The sequence below is a fragment of the Aedes aegypti genome, chromosome 1 (genome assembly GCF_002204515.2).
Source record: "Aedes aegypti strain LVP_AGWG chromosome 1, AaegL5.0 Primary Assembly, whole genome shotgun sequence".
Lineage (NCBI taxonomy): Eukaryota > Metazoa > Arthropoda > Insecta > Diptera > Culicidae > Aedes > Aedes aegypti.
In genome coordinates this window covers 209,598,584-209,608,638 of record NC_035107.1, presented here as the reverse complement: position 1 = coordinate 209,608,638, position 10,055 = coordinate 209,598,584, and the positions used below count along the sequence as shown (strand labels likewise).

Here is a 10,055-nt window from a genome sequence, read left to right as displayed (position 1 = left end):
AGTTCGTCTCGGGACCAACGGCTTTACTTCCCTTCCCCCGAAGGAAGTCGTCACTGAAATTTTTAGTGACTATCTTGGGGATGGGATTCGATCCCAGGTCCTCGGCGTGAGAGGCGTGGGTTCTAACCACTACACCAGGTCCGTCTCCTATCAATAAACTTGTATTTTAGATAAAATTTACAAAATTAAATTTCTCCTGTGCAAAATATCACGCATGTACTTAAACCTCTATCGTTATATTAGTAGAAGATGGGATGTCTATTCATTACACTTCACACGTATTTTCTGGAATCTATTTTATTTTTTTGCAAAAATTCAATTTTTTTTTCGGTACGGTGTCCAAAACATTAAAAATGGGGGTGAGATTGGGTCAATCAAGAACGATAGTAAATTAAATTGCAAGCCCACTTTTTTGACATTTTACGGTGTTGGGTGTTCTTTTTATCCATTAAGGTGAAGATGAATCGAAGCCTAACCTCAAATTTTCAAGAGCACGGATCTGGAGAACCAAACATCCGTTTAAGCTGAAAACCTAATCGATTGGTCACTGGCTGGTGGTGACCAATCGATTAGGTTTTCAGCTCAAACGGATGTTTGGTTCCTTAGATCCGTGCTCTTGAAAATTTGGACTTTGGCTTCGATACATCTTCACCTTAAGATGTGTTTATTCTTTCTTAATACAGCATCTCTGAAATATCAAACAAGTCTACTTGGAAATTCCATGCATTGAAAAACAATGCAACGCATTGTAGGGATTGAGAGGGGTACTATAGAAGATATCAAATAAGCAGGAGGGCATATAGTTCCAGTAACAATGAAAACCTAAGCAAACGGGAAAAGGCGAATGACACGTCAGTCTTGTAAAGTGTTTCGAGCGATGAAGTTGCGATGGAATTGCCCCTGTTGCAATTCGGCTGATTGAGCCATTAGTTTTGAATGTGCCGGTTCCTCCTTCCGGACACTACAATGGCACAGTTGGTAAGTATATTGTGCGCTCCCAAACATTCAAAGTCTCGGCCTGAAACGGAGGTACAAAAGTGGTAAAAACTTTGAATGTTTTCAGTTTTGTTTGGCATTGCCGTTGATGTAAACCAAGACGATAGAGGTTGATATTGGAATCATTTGTGTTGGTATTGCAAGCAGAATAAGCACAATAGTGACGTCATATTTTCGTGGTAAATTTTTTGTTGATTTTATGCTGGATTGCTTTGATGGAATTCAGAGGTTGCGATTCATGTGTTTTTAAGATTTGTTTTTCTTGTTGCTTGTAATAAATTTAAATGTTGGATAAGAAATAATGTTATTTTATATTTATGAATGACCAGTATTATTCAGTGTAAGGTAAATAATTAAGTTGGAACACAATTGGAAAATGATATTGCGCGAATCCTTCAAATAAGCCCGACTTTATTTTGTTATGCTTCATAATTTGTTATAAGGTCAAATACATCAAGGCAATGCATAAACTCACCTGAAAGGGTAAATCAATTCCCCTGAGAGGGTAAAGTAATTCCCCCGAAAGAATAAAGTAATTCCCCTGAGAGGGTAAATCAATTCCCCCGAGAGGGTAAAGCAATTTCCCCGAGAGGGTAAAGTAATTCCCCCGAGAGGGTAAATCAATTCCCCCGAGAGGGTAGAGCAATTCCCCCGAGAGGGTAAAGTAATTCCCCCGAGAGGGTGAGAAGGGGAGGAGTGAGAAATTAGGGGTAAGGAGTAAGGAATGAGACATGAGGAATGAGGAGTAAGAAGTGAACAATAAGAAGTGTAGTGTGAGGAATGAGAAGTAAGAAATCAGGAATGAGGAATGAGATATGAAGTTTGAGGAGTAAGAAATGAGGATTGAGAAATGAGAGATGAAGAATGAGGAATGAGAAGTGAGGATTGAGGAATGAGAATTGAGGAATGAGGTTTGAAGAGTGAGATGTGAGAAATGAGGAGTAAGGAATGATGAGTGAAGAATGATGGGTGAGGTGTGAAAAGTGAGAAGTGAGGAAGAAGGAGTGACGAGTGAAAAATGAGATTTAAGGAATGAGGAATGAGGAGTGAGAAATGTGGTGTGAGGAATGAAGAATTACGAATCATATGTGAAGAGTGAGAAGTGAGGAATGATGAATAACGAATGAGGTGTAAGGAGTGAGAAGTTAGCAATAAGAAATGATGGGTAAGGAATGAGTTATGAGGAGTGAGGAATTAGGAACGAGGAATGAGGAGTGAGGAATGAGGAGTGAGGAGTGAGGAGTGAGAAGTGAAGAATGAGGAGTGAGGAATGAGAATGGATGTGTGAGGAATTAGAAATCAGAAGTGCGAAGTGAAGAGGAAGAGATGAGGAATGATGGATGATTTGTAAGGAATAATGAAAGAGGAGTGGGGAATGAAGAATTAGGTCTCAGATGTGAAGAGTGAGAAGTGAGGAATGAGGGATAACGAATGAGGTGTAAGGAGTGAGGAGTGAGCAATAAAGAATGATGGGTAAGGAATGAGTAATGAGGAGTGAGGAATGGGGAGTAAGGAGTGAAGAATAAAGAGTGATGAGTAAGAAATGGAGAGTTAGGAATGATAAATGAGGAATGAAGAGTGAGGAATGAGGAATGAAGAATGATGATGATGAAGTTGTAGATACAAAATGTTATCTCATTTTTTGGAATATATGTATGTTATCTTTAATATGAAAGAACTCAAGGACAACAAGAAATGAATGAAAGATAATAGATGAAACTATCTTACAATTATAAGAATAGATAAGGAGGAGAATGTAGGGATTGAGAGGGGTACTATAGAAGATATCAAATAAGCAGGAGGGCATATAGTTCCAGTAACAATGAAAATCTAAGCAAACGGGAAAAGGCGAATGACACGTCAGTCTTGTAAAGTGTTTCGAGCGATGAAGTTGCGATGGAATTGCTCCTGTTGCAATTCGGCTAATTGAGCCATTAGTTTTGAATGTGCCGGTTCCTCCTTCCGGACACTACACGCATTTTGACAACTTCTCAAACCAACAACTGTGTTTCGTGCGCAGCAACCCCGGGAGGGTCCATAATAGGCATTCGGACAAAAGTTTTCCAAATGCATAATTCGCTGGAAAATTCGAATGATTTTGTATGTTTCATACGCGTACTATGGAGTAAACACATTGAACTTGTTGTTAGACTCCACAAAATGTATATGCGTCTGTGATACCATTGCGGAAAAGCGTCGAGAATAAATTTCAGCTACTAAGGGGTCCATTACTAGCATTGAAACCTTACTTTGAACAATGCCGTTGTCGTTGTCGCTACCTACATATAAATGTATGCTAGAGCGATCAGAGTACCGTCAAGCTACCATTCACCGTGCATTTAAGTAAAAATTGCACTTCATAAAATTATATAACTTTTCCAAACAATTTGAAGCGTACTAGAATACCACTACGTAGCGTGAAATTATATGATAATCCAGGGAAAAATCTAAAATTAGTGATACATAACAAAAAAATACTCAAAAATTATGTTTGAAAATGTCATGTTAAGGTCGCCTCGTACCGTTCTATGTCATGTTCTAGTGCACCATTCACCGTGCGTACAGTTTTCGTCATGATTTAATTTTGTATCTTGAAGAAACGTTGTTGATGGAGAAGCTATGATGGTAGTAGTGTGCGCACTCATTTTTAAGACTACTCAAACCTTCATTTACAATAAAAACCATAAAAAGTTTCAAAATTGGCTAAATAATTATTTTTTCATTAAAATTGTTATAGGAGGTTTGACTGTATTGTCACAACCATTACTCATTCACTCAAAAACTAAATATGAAGTAGTTTAATGACGACATAACAATAAATCTAATATTACCGAATAATTTCACGCCTTCACACTAATGCACGGTAATAGGAACCATATATATTGAAAAGGATCCATTCACCGTGCATTTGTGTTTCGACTGAAACACAATAGAAAATTCTAATTGCTCATATGATGAAATACATCTTGCTAATAGTATCCACAGTGAAAACTTGTTGGAATTTTAAAAAATTTCATACTCTGTCGTTAAAATGAAAAATGTGAATTTTTGGCGTTTCTACTAAGAGTGTTAAAAAATCTCATTATCAAACAGAATTCACATGATTTTGACTACATAAACTAGGTTTTTCAAAATGCTTTGTGACAAAAACTACTTCATTTCATCAGTTTTATCTTATTTTGCTGACAAAAGTATAATTTGTGAAAATTGTATGAATATTCTGTAGGAATTTGTATATGTGCACGGTGAATGGAGGCCGCACGGTGACTGATGACTTAACGGTATCAACTTGTCAAACTAAAAGCTAAAACTAATCAGCAACAGCTTTGTTGATGTTTTGATTTGGTAAGAAATTGTCGACCAAATCGAAACACGCACACTTTGTTTGCAATTTCTCTCCGTTGAAAACTAATCAACCAAAATTATAATCGATAAATAAATAAATTAATTAATCAATTAATAGTAATAGATGAAATGAAATGAAACTCTTTTACGTCGAAAGCATTGTTGTGACTCGTTGCAAAACTCGATTTAGCACTCGTTCCATTGATACAATTCGACGAGGCTCGTTGGATAAATGTACGACTCGTGCTGAAAAAAAAAAATACAATTTTGATACTTGTTTCATAATAGTAATTTACGTAAGAAGTTGCAGAATGACGATTTTTACAGCACAAGTCGTACATTTGTCAAACGAGGCTTGCCGAGTTGGATAACTACGACGAGTGCTGTAAAAATCGAGTTCTGCAACGAGTTGCGTACAACATTTTTTGCAATTTCGTAGAAAACCACTGGAGGGTATCAGAAATCACATCTGGATGCTTGCAAATAGCCATAAGTTATCGATAAATCAATAGATTTATGTAACATTTGTTTTGAATTGGACTTACAATTTTTACTCTTTTACTCTTCAGCTACCATTTCACAGCAAATACTTTCAAAATAGACATAAAGACAATCGACCTTGTGTGCTCAAAGATGATTACAACCTTCTCTGAACCTATCAAACATGTCCAGAACACAAATCTTAATTACCAAATGACCGTAGCTTTCCCACGACCGGAAGTATTCGTCAGCAAGCACAGCTAGACATGCTGATAGACGGTTAGTTCCCCAAGAATATCCAACCGAAAAAAAAAGTTCCGAAGCTCTCACGCACCATCGTCGTCATCGAGTGTTGACCGTTTCATTGGAAACCGCCTTCAAACTGCGCGTCATATGCCTAGATCGGTACAAAATGCTATCACCAGCATCGTCATTCAACGGGAAATCCAAACCAAGTTTATTCCTCTCTGCTGGTCGCTTTCTTACGAGATCGAAAGAACCTAATTAAAGGAGCACAGAAAGCGAGACATCCACCAAAATATCGCTTTTCGAAAGGTAGAATGCTTGCACCTAAGCCGACGAAAAGACAACGGAAGCATCAGATAGGGTAAAAACATCAAGAAATAAGGGGCTTAATAAGTGATTAAAACGATCGCGATCCAGACCTACACACGAATACTTGGGATGAGTCGGTTCAAAGATTACTTCAGAACGGAGGCGTAGTAAGGCAGAAAACCGAAGTTCCAATCATCAAAAAACTAACCCAACAAATCTCGCAGTCTGGCAAACGAGAACACAATGTTCCTAAACCAGCATATCTACACGCAGTTCTCCTCTCGAGCTAATCAACTACGACCACATGGAGACCATGTGGAGAAACATATCGAGGGGAAGATGGTTCAAAGTGGTAACCGAAGCTCAATCGCACAATAACAAAGATTTACTAGAAACGTGTTTACAGTTTTACGTGAAATATTGATATTCATGAAATATTCAAAAACAGTATTAGTGGAAAATGCCAATTAAGAAACAAACATTTTGAAAATAAAATTTCTCAATTGGATCCTGGCTATAAGCTATTATGGAAATTATATAAAATTTTGAAAAAAAAAACTCAGGAGCCAATTCCGGCATTGCAGGAGGAAAACAAATTATTACTGACTAATTGCGAAAAAGCTCAAAAACTTGGTATGTAGTTTGAAAGCGCGCGTAATTTTAATTTAGTTTACCACTAGTCAAATTGAAAATCAAGTTAGCATTTCGAAAGCATTCTCAATCATGAGAACATTTTCGAAAATTCCCGAGAAAAAGTGGAAGAAGTGAGAACTATAATTCAGAAATTCAGAAATATTAAAGCCCCTGACGATGATGGAACTTTCTACATCCTCATCAAGAAACTTCCAAAAAGTAGCATATCATTCTTAGTTGATATATTTAACAAATGTTTACAATTAGCATATTTTCCTGATAAATGGAAAAATGCTAAGGTTGTACCCATTTTAAAACCAGACAAAAATCCTGCAGAAGCATCTAGCTATCGTCCAATCAGCCTGCTTTCTTGCATCAGTAAACTTTTTGAAAAGGTCATTTCGAACAGAAAGATGGTCCTCATCAACGAAAATTCAATTTTTGCTAATCAACAGTTTCGATTCCGATGTGGACATTCGACCACTCATCAACTTTTACGTGTAACAAATTTGAGTCGTTCCAACCAATCTGAAGGCTTTTCTACTGGTTTTGCTTTTTTAGACATACCTACAAAAAAAAACATTCGACAGTGTTTGGCATGAAGGTTTGATCGTAAAATTAAAAAAAAAAACTTTAATTTTCCAACATACATGGTTAGAATAATTCAAAGTTATCTGTCAAATCGTACACTTCAGGCTAATTATCAGAACTCCAGATCTGAAAGGTTTTCTGTAAGTGCCGGTGTTCCTCAAGGCAGCATTTCGGGACCAATATTATACAATGGGATGTTAAATGGTGAGCCGACAGCTAGGAAGGAGCGTCCAACATAGCTCTGGTCCTCACAAGTTCCTACTTCACGCTTCCACGGGTCATGATGACAAAGACCGCCAGCTTAGCTGGTAGCGCAGCCTGGGCACTGTTGTCCTTCTGACATCAGCTAGAGTGAGGAGGTGCGTCTCGAGCGTCTGTCCACCAAGGAGGTGCGGCTCAAACAGCGTCTGTTCTGGCATCCAGCGGCTGAGTATGAAATGCTGTATCACGTCAGCTACACCTAAGGTGGCAGCTCCAGTAGCATATCGAATTTCTTACCTACCACGAAAAATGAAGAAAGGAGAAATAACGAACGATATTTTCGGCAACCGACCTGGCAACGAAATAAGGACTATGATTGGAAACTCGGTACCTGGAATGTCAGGACGTTAAAACAACCCGGACGAGTGAGGCTTGTTATGAGGTGGAAACCGATTAATGAACGAATCTGCGTATTGAGGATACGGGGCAAATTCTTCACTACAGTCTGATCAACATCTATGCGCCGACAAACGATAAACCCGACGACACGAAGGATGCGTTTTATGATTGTCTCGGCAAGACCTACGGAGAGTGCCCAAAACATGACGTAAAAGTTGTTATCGGGGATGCCAACGCTCTGGTCGGAAGAGAGGATTTTTTCCGCCCAATAATTGGTACGGAAAGCCTTCACTCCGCCACCAATCACAATACTCCACTGCACTGTGACGTCACGCATCAATTTTGACAGGTACTGGTCCTGTTGTTTATAGTTTGGACTTAGTACTTTTTTTCGAATCATTCTTAATTTCGTGAAAGTTTGCTGCGAGGATAGGTCAAATCCACTGCAGATACCCACGGATCGTATTATTCTATCTTCCTACCGTGGAAAATCGTCACCATCAGCATGCTGGTGATAGAAATGCGAAGATGAGAAAATGATGGAAAAAACGACTAAGTCCGAAACGTAAACAACAGGACCAGCAGCTGTCAAATAAGTGAGGTTAGGCTCGTCATATGCAGCGCTCTATGGACTAAGGCTAATAACTTTTGCTGCCGCTAGAGGGATGGCCATCAGCAGCACCTACTTTGCACGCAAAGAAATCCGAAAACACACCTGGATGCACCCAAATGGTAAGCTCTGCAACCAAATAGACCACGTTTTGGTGGACGGCGATGTCATCGATGTGAGGACTTTTAGCGGCCCAAACATCGACTCTGATCACTATCTCGTTGTTAGTAAAATTCGTGCCTTGTCTACCGTGGCGAACACAAGGACACAGCGACCGTTGCGTTTCAATATCCAGCGCTTATCAACAGAAGGTGTAGCAGACGAGTACCGCCGGAAGCTTGATGAGCGGATAAGGGGATACAACGTAGGCGACAACCCAACAATCTGTGGGAGTCTATCCACGGTGCGATGAACACAGCAGCGCGAGAGGCGATAGGTACTGCTCAGAGACGACCCAGAAACGGTTGGTTTGATGAGGAGTGCCAGAATGTGACGGATGAGAAGAATGTTGCCAGAAGCCGGATGTTAGTGTCTGGTACCCGGCAGAATAGAGAGCGGTACAAGGAAGCTAGCGCAGCCGAGAAACGAATTCACCGCAGAGAGAAGAGGCAGTATGAAGAAGACATCATTACTGAGGTGCAAAACAGCATCGAACAAAACGATATGCGGAGATTTTACGAAACTGTCAATGGCGTACGGAGAAAAACTGCGCCGTCTCCCGTCATGTGCAATGACCGCGAAGGTAACTTGCTGAGAGACAAAATCTTGGTGGCTGCCAGGTGGACAGAACACTTCGAGCAATTGTTGAATGGAGAGAACACAAGCGCGTCTGAGAACAGATTAATTATCAGCAACGATGGACAAGCTGTGGAGCCCCCGACGCTACATGAGATTAGAAGAGTCATTAAGGAGTTGAAGAACTGTAAGGCTGCTGGAAAAGACGAGCTCGCAGCCGAACTTATCAAGCACGGTAGTTAGCAGCTGTACAAAATACTGCATCGTACTCTGTTAAGGATATGGGAGGAAGAAGAATTGCCTGCTAGCTAGCTGAAGGGCCTCATCTGCCCTCTGTATAAGAAGAGCCACAGATTGGAGTGCGCCAGGGAGGAATAACGCTCCTCAATTCGGCGTACAAAATAATGTCGCGTGTTCTGTTCAACAGATTGACACCGCTGGAGGAGTCCTTCGTCGGCAAATACAAAGCTGGTTTTCGTGAGGGCCGATCGACGATGGATGCAACAAATCCTTGATACGTTCCGGGAATACAACATGCAGACTCACCATCTGTTCATTGATTTCAAGGTGGCGTACGATTCAGTAAAGAGAAATGAGTTATGGCAGATAATGGTAGAACACGGGTTTCCGGCGAAACTGATTAGACTGATTCGTGCAACGTTGGATGGATCGAAATCAAGTGTGCGGGTTGCGGGTGAGACTTCAACCTCCTTCGTTACCTTAGATGAATTGAAGCAAGGAGATTCGAACCTTTTGTTCAACATTGCTCTCGAAGGAGCTATAAGGAGAGCGGGCGTGCAAAGAAGCGGTACCATCGTCACCCGGTCGCATATGCTCCTGGGTTTTGCGGACGATATCGATATAATCGGAATTGATCGTCGAACCGTAGAAGAGGCATTCGTGCATTTTCAAAGGGAGACAGCGAGGATTGGACTTACAGTCAACACCAGCAAAACTAAGTACATGATCGCTGGTAGACAGCGTGGTTCCAATCGTGACGTTGGTAGTGAAGTGGTGCTGGGTGGTGAAAAATTTGAAGTAGTGGAAGAATTTGTGTATCTTGGTACTTTAGTGACGTGCGATAATGATGTTACCCGCGAGGTAAAAAGGCGTCTTGCAGCTGCGAATAGGGCTTTTTACGGGCTCCGTAGCCTGCAGACGAAAACAAAATTCACAGCCCCGCGCTATATAAGACACTTATTCTTCCGGTTGCTCTATACGGCCATGAATCCTGGACGTTAAAAGAGGTCGACCGGAAAGCGTTTGGAGTTTTTGAGCGTAAAATACAGCGAACAATACTCGGCGGTAAACAAGAAAATGGCATCTGGCAGAGTCGCATGAATCATGAGTTGTACCAAGTATATAAAGAAGTGGATATTATCAAGCTCATAAAACACGGCAGGCTGCGCTGGGATGGTCACGTGGTACGAATACCGGAAGAACGACAAGCAAAAATAATATTCAGTAGAGAACCCGGACGAGGCCGTCGGCTTCGTGGTAGGCCGCTTAC

At 40.6% G+C, this 10,055-nt stretch overlaps 1 long non-coding RNA gene across 1 annotated transcript; it reads left to right on the top strand.

The window, feature by feature from the left end:
• Positions 1–749: 749 nt before the first annotated feature.
• On the top strand, positions 750–1,133 carry LOC110674606. Its single transcript, XR_002499035.1, has 2 exons — positions 750–978; positions 1,064–1,133. It is a non-coding gene; the product is annotated as an uncharacterized LOC110674606 (long non-coding RNA).
• Positions 1,134–10,055: the final 8,922 nt, after the last annotated feature.